The sequence below is a fragment of the Hetaerina americana genome, unplaced genomic scaffold (assembly GCF_022747635.1).
Source record: "Hetaerina americana unplaced genomic scaffold, ioHetAmer1.1.p SCAF_26, whole genome shotgun sequence".
Taxonomy (NCBI): domain Eukaryota; kingdom Metazoa; phylum Arthropoda; class Insecta; order Odonata; family Calopterygidae; genus Hetaerina; species Hetaerina americana.
Window position 1 is genome coordinate 5291698 of NW_027286830.1, and position 12454 is coordinate 5304151.

At 38.0% G+C, this 12454-nt stretch overlaps 1 non-coding gene across 1 annotated transcript; it reads left to right on the top strand.

Moving 5' to 3' along the window:
• Positions 1 to 6386: 6386 nt before the first annotated feature.
• On the top strand, positions 6387 to 6468 carry TRNAS-UGA (transfer RNA serine (anticodon UGA)). The gene has a single exon. It is a non-coding gene; the product is annotated as a tRNA-Ser (tRNA).
• Positions 6469 to 12454: the final 5986 nt, after the last annotated feature.

Consider the following 12454-nt stretch of genomic DNA (forward strand, 5'->3'; position numbering starts at 1 on the left):
AACCGATTCATTATAAATAAATGAAAGGACTAACTTTGTAGTTCCACACGAAAACGATTTATTCACACGACCCAGGTTTCGAAGTAAAACTTCATCATCAGGTGAGCTCTCTACATTTGCAGCCCTTCTTATATATACAGCCAGGGCGGGGGTGGGGTGGAGATAATCAGGAAGGTTTGGGAGGGGTAAAGTCAGGATTGGTTTGCGTGCCGGAGGGGAGGGCAGTTTGGCGTCCCCTCCGCGATGTTGGTGGAATGTGGAGCGGGAGGGAGAAGTCTACATTGTAGAGCTCTCGTGAGTCAGCGGATTAGAGAGGGTTAAATGAAGGGGAGGGGGGGGTGTCATCGGCCACCGTGAGGATTGGGACTTTAAGGAGGGGAGAGTGGGAGGCATACAGAAATTCGTTAACAATATTTTCATTTAAACAAACACTATTTAAAATTTCTAAATGTTCTAAGGCGTCTAATCTATAGCCTTTGCTTTCAACATGTAAAATTTCGAAATCAAAATCACTTTTATGGTTATTATCAATCAAATGCTTTGCGAATTGAGAGTTCATCTTTTTATTTCTTGCACATGCTTGATGCTCCTTCACTCGTTCTTGGAATTTTCTCCCTGTCTGTCCGATGTATATTGCCCCGCAATCGCACTTTAGCTTATATACTCCACTCTTTTCCTTATATGGGATTCTGTCCTTTGTGTGGGAGAGCAGGCCCCTGAGGCTTGATTTGTTATAATGGGCTATCTTAATTCTACATTTTGGAAGTTTCTGACATACTTTTTGTGAAAAATCGTCTAAATAAAAGATTCTGCGCCACTTGGCTGCGGGGTCCTGTGGCGGTTCAGTACTGTAAATATCTTTCAATGCCATTTTATTAAGTTTTTTGCGGTATAGTTTCTCTACTAGCTCCTCATCGTAGCCGTTGTTTCTTGCAATCAATTTAATCGTGTTAAGTTCTTTTTTGACGTTGTTTTGCGACATTGGGACGTTCACCAACCGGTGTATCATTGAATGGAAGGCGGAGAGTTTTTGCGAGAAGCAATGTCTTGACTTGAAATGGATAACTTGATCTGTGTATGAGTTTTTCCGAAAGATAGAGAAATCAAGCCGGTTGTTTAATTTTGAAATTTTTAAATCAAGAAAATTCAGTGTATTATTTTCTTCTACTTCACAGGTGAATTTTAGGTTTTCGTTCAAAGAATTTAAATGTGTAAGAAATAGCTGAATTTGCCTTTTGGAGCCTCTCCACACACAAAACACATCGTCCACATATCGATACCAACACAACACATTATTTGTTAGTTCGTTACACGAGGAGAACAAGTTCTTTTCGAAATGGTTCATGTAAATGTCGGCCAGAATCGGTGATAGAGGGCAACCCATAGCTAGGCCATTGGGCTGTTTGAAATATTTTCCGTTGAATTTAAAATAATTTTGCGAAGCACATGTCTGTAGCGGTTGGATTAGTTCACAGATAACTGGGTAAGGCACAGAATTCTGGATAAGTTTGGTTTCTGCAATGTCTATAGCTTCTTTAGGCGGCACACTGGTGAAGAGGTTGGATACATCGAAGGACACTAGGAAGCACTTGTTGGGGATAGTCACTTTGGAAACACGGCTGATGAAGTCAATGTAATTACGCACACCGTATTTTGCTTCAAATTTTGAATGCTCTCTAAATATGTCGTTTACTCTTCTCGCTAACAGGTGGTTGGGGGCTGTTACGTTAGAAATCACGGGTCTAATCGGAAATCCCGGTTTGTAGAATCCCCTAGTATCTAGCTTGAGTTTTGAATTATACTGCGATTGCTTTTAATTTATCGTGTTTTCCTTTTTTCTTCTTTGGTTAGAAGTTTCCTGTAGTATATGCATATGAAGTGATCTATTAATTTTGGACAAGCGGACACGTTACCCATATGGTATGAGCGTAATAACTTGTGCAAGGTTAACTTTAAGGTATACCCATAGCAATTGTAATGCCTACACGAAGTTGGAGCTTTGGTGCTCAAATTTTGCACAGGGTTTATGACTGTATATGAAATTATGCGAGGAGAGTGAGTGCATGCAAAATTACTTTTGTTGTTGATAGACTGATTAAGAATGTCTGTTAGTAATGAGAAGAATTAAGTATCACTATTAAAACCGTAAAGAAAGGTGTCAGTTTTTCTCTCAAAAGCCTTTGTAACTGTGTGTTGCCATAAGTATTTCACTAAATGTGGTCGATTAGTCTTTTGGTTTACACTTAATAAGCTGGAAAACTGTATAATAGCAAAACTGTTATTGAAGACGAATATTCTTTAGAGAACTGCGTTTTTGGGGTTATAAGTTGAATTTTATGGAAGAAGATGATTTTTGGAACTGGAAAAATCTGGAAATATTGCAATCGGCAAATGAATATCAATCCTGTTTTTGTTTTTCAAGATGACTTATTTCGTACCAACCTTCCTAAATTCAATTCACTATGAATAAACTTCATAGCATACTATACTTTACTGGTATGCTATACTTTAAACTCGCCAAGCTATATTAATGCAATGCCATTATGGCATTCACTATTCATTCGATCCATATTCTTTCCGAACCTTCCAAAACTTGCATTAAAAGAATGCTAAAAAAGTTAGTTTTTATTGCTGACCTGATGCCCTTCGATATATAATATCGGTAAATTTTAACGATATACTTATTCATTAGAAACATGAGTTTATTTTCCTAAAGAACTCCTGGATAGTTATAGATTCAGTAAAATGGTTTAAGAGGGCCACAGATGTTGACCTTCGAGAACCTCTAACGATCAGTTGATTGGGCAAGTCTCATCCATATACGTGTATAAATAAAAACCCAAATCACCGCACGTGCTGAGTAGTCGATGGAAAGGCTGGTGATGGCGAATGTGTTCTTATTTATGATTAATTGGCCAGGGTGTTAAACACCCGACATGGTCATGTTTTCCTTCCTCGCGTGGCGAGTCGAGTTCTAAAAAAGGGGTTGTGTTCACCCCTGCCTTTTTATTTCATATCCTTCAATTTGATTCATCATCTTTTGAATTCCATTGAATTTTGGCTGATATGGAAAGGAAGGACGTCAGCAATATTGCAAACTGTGCTAAAAACCTTTCGTAGGCGTCATACTTATGCGTGCGTCAAAAATAATTTTCATTCTTTTCGTTATTGGTCTATGTATTTTCCATTTTTTTCCTAACGGAGTCCTCAATTCTATTTTCCATTCTTTGATGCTCTCAAAAAAATCCGTTTGTCTCAATACACCTATGTGTTCTTTATAACGTAGCGAATATTTGTTAGAAAATGCTTGAGATACAAATGTATGTGATAAAGTGGGAAAATATCGCAAAAATAATTGGAAATTGAGACACTATTTGCAGCCCTAAAGTCTTGTCATTATGTTCCTGTCCATTTTGTTGATCATACTATGCATGAATGTATAGTTATAACAAAGATAATGCTAAAATTATTTGGGGATTATTTTCATTGCTATCCAATTTATTATTCATGCTAGGAAGCTGTTTTGCAAAGTGAGGAGGATAGAGACTTGTTGATATCGCACCGCTGGATTTGTTAAGGTTGGCAAATAAATGGAGCGAATGAAACTAGGCGCCTTGTATACCTGTTTGGCATCCACAAAATTATTCCTATGCGAGACAGCAGCAATTTACAGAGCATTCTGGGGGAAGGAAGGGGGCAAAGAATCCCAATGCTGCACGTAGCAGACAGCCGATTCGTCTCCTCACCCAATAATACCCCCCGGCATCTTACACAGCCACTTTCTAGTTCCCTTGACTCTTCTTCACTCCTGCCATTCCCTCCTTAATGTTTCGGTCCACCTTCGGTAGTCATCATCCCAGCACCTTCTCCCCGAGCAGTCCACTTCATTTCTTTTTCCACTGCACCTTTTGGGTATTACTTTCAGGTGTGTCTTCCATTTCTTCTAATGTCGAGAAATACGTTTCCCTTGGCTAGTTATCAAGGAACAGGTGACTTCAACTGTATAACACGTTTCCTAATCCCGTCCAGAGCTTATTCACTCGTACCTAAATTGCTTATTATTCATAGGTAAATTTCACATTTATATCGAATAAATTTTAATTTTATCACGGAAATACTTAGCTCGTTGGCACGCAACAAGCTAAATGTATTACTTTTCCCCGATATTAGTTCAAAACACCAACGGGGCGATTCAAAGCTAACTACCGTAAACGCAATCCATTTATTTCAATTACATATCTACGAAGTATGTCAAAAGTCACCATGATTTGTGCTATATACCATTATCAACTTAAATATTAATCTTGCGATGCTAAAATATTGTGTTATTTAGTGTAACTAGCTCAAGATAAGCTCCTTGTCAGTCCTAAAAATGATGTCCTTGTCCTGAGAAGATATTTCCTATGCCTACAGATAAATCCTTGTGTATCCGTTGGTAACTGGAATCCAATAAGAATTGTATTTTGTTTTCTGTTGTGATCTTGGGACTTTTACTCTTGTTTTTAACAACTAATTGTTTTTCTACCCTTAAGATCTTAATTTTCTTGAGGGACGAACTCTCAAGACAAACGAATCAAATTATTTTTCGTAAAAATTATGAAGAAAAATTAGGCAAATAATTATCTCAAATTGTCGAATTGGTCTGCAGGAAATTTTTTTACTTTCTGACCTTCCTCTCGTGATTAACTCTTATATTTTTTTCAAATCAGGTAAGCTAATTTTTTTTCGTCTAACTATATCAAACAAATCACACTGAGAATAATATTCTTCAATATATCGCAAATTGTTTTCTCGCCGATTAATTTTTGCGAATTCAAAAGATTCAATAGAATATTTTCCTTGATAACATTAATCTATCATAGAAGGGAGTGAAATAATTTTTGGTGATGAATGGAACATACTAAAGCTAATGTTTGGAAAATATAGCAAATTGTTCCCCAACTCTGTCTCATGAGCTTTACTCGTAGCTCCCAGCCTCCAATTGTCGCGTTCGTAACCCATACTCCAGTTAAGTTTTTCTTTGTATTCCTTTTTCGTGGACCGTTAGTCGTGTTATACAATAACTTGCATTTTCCTTAGTGCTTGTATGTATGTTGATTGAATGAGGTTGTAAGTATGCTTGATTTATAAGTATCTTAGAAAAAAATATCGTTCTCTCATTATTGTTTTTGCGTGGGATCCGGCTCAATATGCTTCTGCAGAATACGCTGCGGTATTTTTTCAATAGCCATGATTTTCCGGCTAGTATTTACGCGAAAAACTGCTTTCCGTAATATTTTGAGATACAGTGAAACGTATTAGCCTTCTTGGAAAGACTTTATAGCTGATGTGCACTTATCCCTTGTATTCCTAGATTCACAATGGCCAACGAGTTTGTCCTTGCATTTAAAATTGGTTTAAATCACAATATTAAATAAAGGCTTGAAAATGGATCTCCTGTAATTAAAGAAGTATTTGTTTCAATTATATTGGGTGTATATATAGAAAAGCCGTAAATAAGGTGACAAAGTGGGCAATAGTCATCGCGGAGAAATCAGTCTTTTTACGGATAGCCGACCTGATCCCTTAGTTTCAAACAAAGTTAGTCATTATCATGTATGGATAGCATGAAACTTGGATTGCATTTAAATAAAGGTATCACTTCCTTAGATCAGACAATGCGGTTCTCTCTCGTACAAGTCAACATTTTAGAATCCGTTCTATTAGATTCATCTTTGACTTATAATAAAATTCAATTACCAATTGATATGTGTACCGCATTGGAACTATAATAATGTAAACAAGTAATGAAAAAATATAATTCGTGCAGTAGTGACCGTTTTAAATCCGTTTCCTGTAAATATGTGGACGAATCCCACGTGCGGGGCACGCATTGTAATACTGGATGGTTGAATTAGGTCAAGTTTATTTATTCGCCATCGAATGAGTTTACTCGATAAGTGTGTTCCTTCCAGCGTACTAATCATGGCCATAGACATGATCTAAATTAATTAATTGTTAAATAATTTGAAGACATTATGACTCGTAAAGTAATACTAAAAATAAATAGGGGAAATTAACCATGAACGAACTTCGCAAGTTTGTCGTCATTCCCAGAATAAACTACATCGCTCCATTGCAATTTATACATTAACGAAGGCAGCCTTTACTGTGTCAAGTCTGAAAAGACATAAATAAAATGCTTTGACATCCTTTATCCTTAGATTACTAAATTCAAAAGACTTTGCAAGACGGCTGTCAAATATATCACATAAGATGCTATTTCCGAAATTAAAATTCAAAATAATAATGATATACTGGTACAGAAAAGGAATAATATTGAAAAAGCGATTCCGAAGCTCCGCAATAACATTGATATACTTATGTGAGCCGCTTCGTATCATCAAGCTGTGGTGTCCGAGTGGTTAAGGAGTTGGACTTGAAATCCAATGGGCATTGCCCGCGCAGGTTCGAATCCTGTCCGCAGCGAATTTTTTTGAAGCTGTTTTTCTTTTTTGGCATAGTTAAACTATCATTCTTTAATGAGTTCGTCAATATTTTGTATTTCTTTTCATTTTCTGCTGAAATAGCCATTTAGTTTTGACACCATCTCATTATTTCCCTGAACCGCCCGTATATATCACTAAAATGCTTTGGGGTTGTCGTCCAAATATGCGCCTAATCTTTTACAATTTTGTTCCCTGGCGACATGTTTTCCTTACTGGCATTTTAGCTGTTTCATTGTTTTGTATTATTTCATTTCCTTAATTACTAGATTCGTCCTTGTATGCTCTCCTCATTTTCGAATACCATTCTCTAAGGAGTTTTAGGGCTTTACGTACCCTTGGGTTGTAACATATAGTTTCTGTCCTGATACGTTTCAATTTATCGGGCATTTTTTTCTATTATCGACTGTGTGACGCCGAGAAAAGCACCCTACAAACTCTCCGTGTCTCTCTTGCTATTACTTTCCTTAAATAAACCGTAAGGCTGCTGCTGCTCACGCCTTGTTCCGTCATAATTGGCCCGGCCAAAGAAATAAATCTTTCTATTGCGTTTGCAATTTTACAGAGTACTCATATTGAATTTAAATTTCTCTATCCTGGGGTCACAAAGCCCTTCAAGTGTTGCATTATTTAGGACGTCATCGGATAAGTTTGTGGCTAATAGATTAAGTATATTATTTCCTCTGGTAGCTTTTAGTACTAACTGGTTTAATGATTGTGGCGTAAAAACACGAAGCAATGACTTGCATTACTTCTTTTCCTTATCCTCTTCTACAAAACTATAGTTTCTCTCGTATATGGAGGGATGATTGAAATACCCGCATATTATAATCCTCCTAATGTTTAAATGGGAATTGAACCTAGCGACCTCTCTTTCTAGTTTTAAAATTGATGTATCTCCGGAATCGGGATGTCTATAATAGGAACAAATATACATAGACTCCTCTCGACCTAGGGATTTTATGGAGCACCAAACACTATCTATCTTACTCTTAGGGAAAGACTCACGCCTGCTTTCTTGAATATCATTAACAGCTATAAACACTCCTCCACTTTTATTCTCTCTTTCCCATCTGTAAATTCTCAAGTCTCCTGAAAAACTCACATCGCCTACAATGTCTTGCGATAACCAGATCTCGGTTCCCATAGTAATATCGGCTTCAGCACTTTTTATCGTATAGTAAAATTCGGCCATTCTATTTTTAAAACTTCAGTAGTAGGGACCACGGCGGAGATAGCTTTATCCTAATCATATAAATTATAATTTCCCTTCCAGATGCTACTTGCTCTGGACATTATTTTCGCCTCCTCATTCGCGGATACAAAGTCTAACCTTTCATTACATTTGCCGTCATTCTTGTTTTCAAGTTTTATATGAAAGACCCGTGGAATGCTTATCCTGGGTGTATCCACTATTTGACGTACTCTCTAGCTACTACACTAAACTCTTCACATATATTCCATGTACCCTATGCGCTAAATTTTGTGATGCCTCAACCGTACGTATAACGCACCCAAAATCGATTGAAACGTTGCTTGCGCAGTGAAAGGACAGGCCTCAGGTCAATGAAATCTATTCCCATGCCCCGACGAAATATCCAATCCATTATTAATGCCTTAACTCCGATTTCAAACCATACTACCCCGGTCAACGTGTGGTACGATTGAGAAAATTGATAACTTTGTTGGAATCTTTAACCCTACCGCTACTCGCATGTACCTCCCTTTTAAGGTACACGAACCCAGAATACACAATATATTCGGATCCACGAGTAGACACATCGTTTATCCTTGCATGGGCTAAAATGTGTAGTTTGTTGACCCCACGTTCCATATGGCCGCCTTCCGCCGCCAAAATAAAAATTTGAATCAATTTAGAACTATAATTGTCTTTATTAGCATTGGTGACTGGTAGCGGATTCGATTTGCTATTAAAATGAGGAACAAATTTTTAGGAAGGAGGAATAAATTTTTTTCAGATAACCTACACTTTTTACAATTCCTATAATTTTATTGCCATGGTTTGTATCAATATCACAATATCCATAACTGCCTTGGTTAAACGAATTTTTTTGTGAAAAATACAAAATTGTGCTGAATTACATGTTTTTCGTAGAAAGAATGTTAACTGACGGTTTTCATAGGGGGGGGTCAGCAATGTGCAACACGCTCTGAATCCATGAGCTGGACCGAATTGAGTTAAACATTTCCTCTATCATTTCACAGTTATTTAACCTTTTTACGCGATACTGACCATGAATTCACGTTTATCCTATCTGAAATGACGTCTGAGTCAAGCTCTCAGAGAGATCCAATGGACAAAACAGATTAAAAGCACTTGGGTTTGATGGTGCATAAAGGATTCGTCTAATCCAGTTTTAGGAATACAGAAAGGGAAGGAGAAAAATGTAGAATCGACATAAATGACTTGCTGTTGCCGAGCACTTCTATACGGGAAACTTCTCCCTCCTTTCTTGGAGCTAATTCAGACCTATGGCTATTTTTATCTTAGGTAGCAACACTTCGAAGCAGCGTCAAGACGTACTACCGACCCTCTTACTTTTTCACAGTTTTCTTTCGCCATGCAGTCCCACTTCTATCCTCTCCTTATCAAAATTCAACCACATAAGGGTAGACGGTATACATTCCTTTATACTCGTAACCCCAGCCCATCATTCCATCTCAAAACGGTCACTCGCGTTAGACGGATACCCCGCCGGGAAGGGTTGCATCTCAAGGGTTGGAGTTGGGGTGAGAAGGGGCTGGAATTGAACGGAGCACGTGTGATCTAGTGAGGTGGGGGAAGGGTCGGGGTGTGCCGGGGAGAGTGTGAGATGCCGGGAGAAGATGCGATGGGGAGGAGGGCAGAGTTCGAGAAGAGAGTAACGGGGAAACTTTCAGGTAGGCAGGAAACAGTCGTACATACATGCAAGACTGCGAAGAAACGGGAGACGTATAAAAACGGAGGTGAGGAGTACGAGTTGCTGGGATGACAGGGAAACAACCATCATGGCTCGAATTAGGACGGATGGATCGATGGCCGTGCGGTACTTCTTCGCACCGATCGCACTATGATGTAAATTTTATATTTACGATATTCCGGTTTTTCGATCCTCTAGTCCATTTTCATTGCAAGTATCGTGTTTCAATAGCATTCCAGTGTACAAGAGGGGAAGTGGTTCAAATTCACATTCCGAAAAATGAGGGAGGCTTCTAATTTGCCACCGGATCGGATGAGCGTGTATGATTCAGTCTATGCACGTGTAAGAGTCTAGATAAGCGTTGGAGGATTTGGAAGTGCGGAAGAAATCGTTAACCTGGAGGTTCCTTTCCTAGCCATAAGTATGTTTATATTTCGAAATTTTTTGCTTAATGCATTTCACATCGCTTAGCTCTAACCGGTTAGGAGTGCGGAGAGGTGCGATTTAGGTCAGTTAAACCCAACAAATACGGAGAATGTTCTATGGACAGCAGATTGATAAATATTTACCCTTCACCAATGCTGATGTGGGCTCGTTTGTTAGTGGTTGTTGACCGACATTCCTGGCATCTTGTGCGATACCTATGTTGCAGTTTCTAATTTAAATTTATATTTGATGCACAACAAAGTAATTCAGATTGCACCGTTACAATATAATTATAAAGACGTATTATTTGAGGCTTTGGTGATCTTAATTAGCCCATTCGTTCCGCAGTCTTAATATCAATTTTTTCCTCTTATGATTAAAGAGTGCTTTGAAGCGTGAAGCTAATTGAATTTGATGTATGCTCTCACTCAAATGGGATATTTTCCTGATATACTATGCTAAGGATTCGCGCGATTATATACCTACACCTTGCTGATAGCCGCCATAACTGTTAATCAAAATGATTTTCATTTCTCACAAAATTTTAAATCACATTAATTATTAATATATGGATTTGCTAAAGAGGTTGCTAGTCTGACGAACTCTGTCCTGAAAACCTTTTTTTCAAAGCAAAAATTATCAAAAGAGGGGCATCGCCTCCTGCCCATTTGAATTCACCTATTCATGTGATTTTTAATTTGGCGATTTTAATTTACTGAAAATCCGCTAGTTGTTCAGATAATCTCAGTTGATTCACATTCCGCAGACGTCTCGTCCCAATGTTTTCCGGTGCTCTGGGTGGTATAATTATTTTTCACTGAAGATTCAAATCTCAGGGAAGGCTAAAACCATGAATTTAGTCGCACATGTTCCAATTGGAATCAGCCATTAGGATATTTATAAATTATGTCACGATTCAGAGATAAAAATTTAGGGTAATGAATTGTATTCTTAATTTCATTATAATGAATTGCTCTTACGGCAATAGATCTGTAATGGTTTTCAATTGAATTGAAATTAATTAGAAAACAATGACGTTCTAAACTCGTTTGCAGTAATCAAAAGGAAATAGATTGAGAGATATGTTTGACGAATATTTTAAAAACAGTAATTATCCACAATGACATCAATCATGGCTTTGTAGGATGCGCATTCCCAGTTATTGCCAAGTATTTCTGGCTTTGGCCTGCGTGCCAGCTGCTCCACCTCCAACTGTTCGCGTTAAGGCGTGGTAAAGATCGTAGCCGAGTTACTTCATCTCTCAAAAATAAAGCACCTTTAAGAACCCTATATCCCTAAAATAATTATAATCTCTTAGCCTCAATATAGGATTTGGTTTATTTTCGTTTTACGGTCGCATTAGCTTACGTTTGCAATCGAAGTGTAGACAAATTCTAATAAGTAACTAGTCTTCTCAATATACGTACATATCTGATACTTCACCAGTGTTAAACGCCTCGGTGGTTGACAACAAAATTCCGTGACGAATAAAATGGTTTTTATTCCAGTATCATTCCTTCGGAAAGTGAAGCCATACATATATTTTTGATTTTATGCATGGCGATTAATTTAGTCATTTTCCTCATCAATTTATCAGATTAAAGAGCTTTAAATATTCAATGAATAAAGATAACGAAAGAGGTTTTCCCGTTTAATTTGATTGGCTAAATGTTTCAACTTAAACGGGATGGTTGAGCATTGAACGAGAAAATAGTGCGTGAAAAGGTCGGGGCACACAAGAGTCTAGAACGTTAGGTGATGGAAGTGGGGGTGGGGTGGAGGATGAGGAAAACTAATGGGAGGGGAAATGAATATGCCTTGGTTCGGATGATAAGGAGACTACATCAGTCTCTTATATCTCAAAAACATCACGAATGGAAACACGTCCCTCGCGGGTGATCGAACTTTTGAGGCCAACAAAGAGATTGAGCGATGCCCAGCGCTGAACAATGCGCGAAAGATCAAAAGTAAATAATCCAGATGAATAATCATCATAATAAATCACATTTTCTCCCGCAGAGATTTTCCTGAAAGAAGTCTCGACGTCCTACATTAATCTCAAGTGTTATACATTGAGATCACCGTTGAACTGCTCGATAGGGAGGGAATTTTGAATACGGTTTGTCAGACACAACTGCAGATACAATTTCATCAATAGAAGGACTAAGCACTAACTGTTTCAAGAACCTTTTTCCTTAATTAATTTATGAATCGTAGTTTCTATAATAGGATATGAATAAATTTAGTGCATCTTGAGAATTAGATGAGATTGACTATTTTATTTCCTCGTTCTCTTTTATAATTTATGAGGCCCACATGTGAGATCAGAATTAGACTTGACTCTTTAGAATGGGCCGAGTCCTCCAAAAATAATTAGCTCACTGAGCACGCTTAAAATTAAGTCATCATAGACACCCAGGGGTTTCGAAAACCTTGAAGAGTATTGTTGCCGCCTGAGTGTACCTTGTTCCCATATTTTTGCCCGAAGTACCTACCGCGTCGAAGGCAAGCAGAAGGGAGCGGAATGTGGTCAGGTGAGGAAGCGTTAGGGAAATTGCGAGGATGATAGGTGTGGGATCTGGATTCTGGTTTGCAGAAGGAAGCCTCTGATATGAGGCAGGT